The sequence below is a fragment of the Cebus imitator genome, unplaced genomic scaffold (assembly GCF_001604975.1).
Source record: "Cebus imitator isolate Cc_AM_T3 unplaced genomic scaffold, Cebus_imitator-1.0 Scaffold253, whole genome shotgun sequence".
Classification (NCBI taxonomy): Eukaryota; Metazoa; Chordata; class Mammalia; order Primates; family Cebidae; genus Cebus; species Cebus imitator.
In genome coordinates, this window is record NW_016107568.1 from 1,519,719 (window position 1) to 1,521,599 (window position 1,881).

The 1,881-nt window shown below is 56.0% G+C and overlaps 1 protein-coding gene across 9 annotated transcripts in view; it reads right to left on the reverse strand.

Moving 5' to 3' along the window:
- FAM111A (FAM111 trypsin like peptidase A) overlaps nt 1-1,632 on the reverse strand; it is a 10,742-nt gene extending 9,110 nt beyond the window's left edge. For 3 of the 9 annotated variants that reach the window (XM_017498902.2, XM_017498898.2, XM_037728007.1), the window contains exon 1: nt 1,120-1,632. The gene's annotated coding sequence lies outside the window, so the exon portion shown is untranslated. Of the gene's footprint in view, nt 1-652 lie in introns of all 9 variants that reach the window. The other 6 variants (XM_037728006.1, XM_017498899.2, XM_017498900.2 and 3 more) reach the window with 3 other exon arrangements.
- Between the last annotated feature and the right edge of the window lie 249 nt (nt 1,633-1,881).

Consider the following 1,881-nt stretch of genomic DNA (forward strand, 5'->3'; position numbering starts at 1 on the left):
TGAACAAACAACGGGGAAAAGGGCAAAAAGGTAAAAAACCAACCCAAAAACCTCCCCCCCCCCAAAATGGTTTCAAGAATCAAGAAGAAACAAGGTAAAACAAAAAAAAAAAGGCCCCTAAACAACCCAATCCAAACCCCGGTTTAAAACTGAAGGCAAAAGTCCAACTAACCTAAAGAACTGAATGAACTCCCAAAAAAAAAGGAAAAAACAAAACAACCCGGCCCAAGGGGGCCATGTCCAGCCTACCTGACAGCTCCCCTTAGGAATCTGTCTGTCTCTCATCTCTCCTACCTTCTCTCTCTCCTCCCCACTCTCTGCTTCTCTTCCTGTCCTCTCCTCCTTCACCCTCCTCTTCCTGCTTCTCCCCACCCCAACCCCACCACCCTTTCTGCCTTTACAGGGGCAGAGGTTGAGGCTAACTCTAAGCCTCTTCCAATCCCACCACACCGCCCCACTCCCCACAGCACACAAGGGGACTAGCAGCACCACCGAAATAAAATCTGTGTCCTCCGGGCTCCTCAGATGGGTGGCGCAGTCAGTCCCTGGCTTCCGGGCATCCAGCTCCTTCCCCTCCCAGCCTGGACTTGAGCCCGCCGCGGCCGCGCCCGCACCCTGCAGAGCACACCCAGGGCCCTGTATGCTGGCTCACTGCGCGCCTTGGCAGCACTCGGCCTGGAATCCAGCGCTCAAAGCAGGTTCCCTCTTTGAGGAAGCAAAGACTCCAGAGCTCCAGCTGGGCGGGAAACAGAGCAGGTGGCGCCAGGAGTTTGAATCGCCCGCCTTTTGGGAACCGTTGTCTGCCAACCAATTGGTTACTTTCTTTCACTTTTAAATCAGCCACGTCTCTTCCCACCTAAACCGCCATCTCTCCTTTCTTTTGCTTCTATGGACCGCTGGAAAAGCGGAGAGAGACTGGCTGTTCCGGGGGCCTCAGGTAGCTACATCTACACACCACTTGCAGTACAAAATTCCAAGTCAGCCCCAGAACCAAAAAGTAACTCACCTAAGAGGAAGGTCCGTTCCCACCAAGTCTCAGAAGCCTGCACTCGTGACTTTTAGGCACTTTCCCCTCCAGTTCCGTGGGATCCGGCACTTCGGTCGGAGAATAGAACTCACCTGCCGAATGGCTCGTCTGGCCAATGGACTTAAAGATACTGGAGTTTGTCTTCTCTCTCTAGACAGCAACTCACCCACTGCGGAGGCGGATTGGCTGCGCTGGGGACACCTGCCGGCGTGCTTATAGAAAAGAGTGATCGGGAAGGCGAGGCCGAGGGAGTGCGCCAAGCTTACCCAGCCACAGCGCTCCTCCTTGACGCCGCGAGCAGGACCCTGTCTCACTGGGCCCGCTGCCCACGGCGGTCCTTGCCTGCTTCTATTCTCCCGGTTTGCCCAGTCCGGAGTATTGGAAAGCGAAAGCGTCCTCGTTTCCGGTAGGTTGGGCTGGGCAGGGCTGGAGAGGGAGCGGGAAAGCGCAACTCAGGAGTGGGAGGAGCTGGGACGCTGGCGGCAGAGCCACTGTGTCAACTTGAGTCTCGCACGCTAGAGAAGCGGAGGTGGAAGTCGCGGCACAGGAATGTGGCTGTCCCCTCCTATAAATCACGGCTGGGGACGAGGCGCGGAGACACCAGGCTGTTTTCTGCAGCGCGCCATCTCCTGTGCACACAGGAGGCCCTGAGGCTAGCTCGGTGGGTGGGGAGATTCAGGCAATTCCCAGGGGTCCCGGCATGCCCAGCAGGTGGGATAGGCCCTGCGACTAGGTCAGTCACGAAGAAGCCACGGAGGCAGGAAGAGTAAACGCCCTTGTCATAAATCGATTCTTCAAAACGTTCAATATGTGCAGACTTTTATGGTATGATGAAGATGATATGCGCTCTAGGA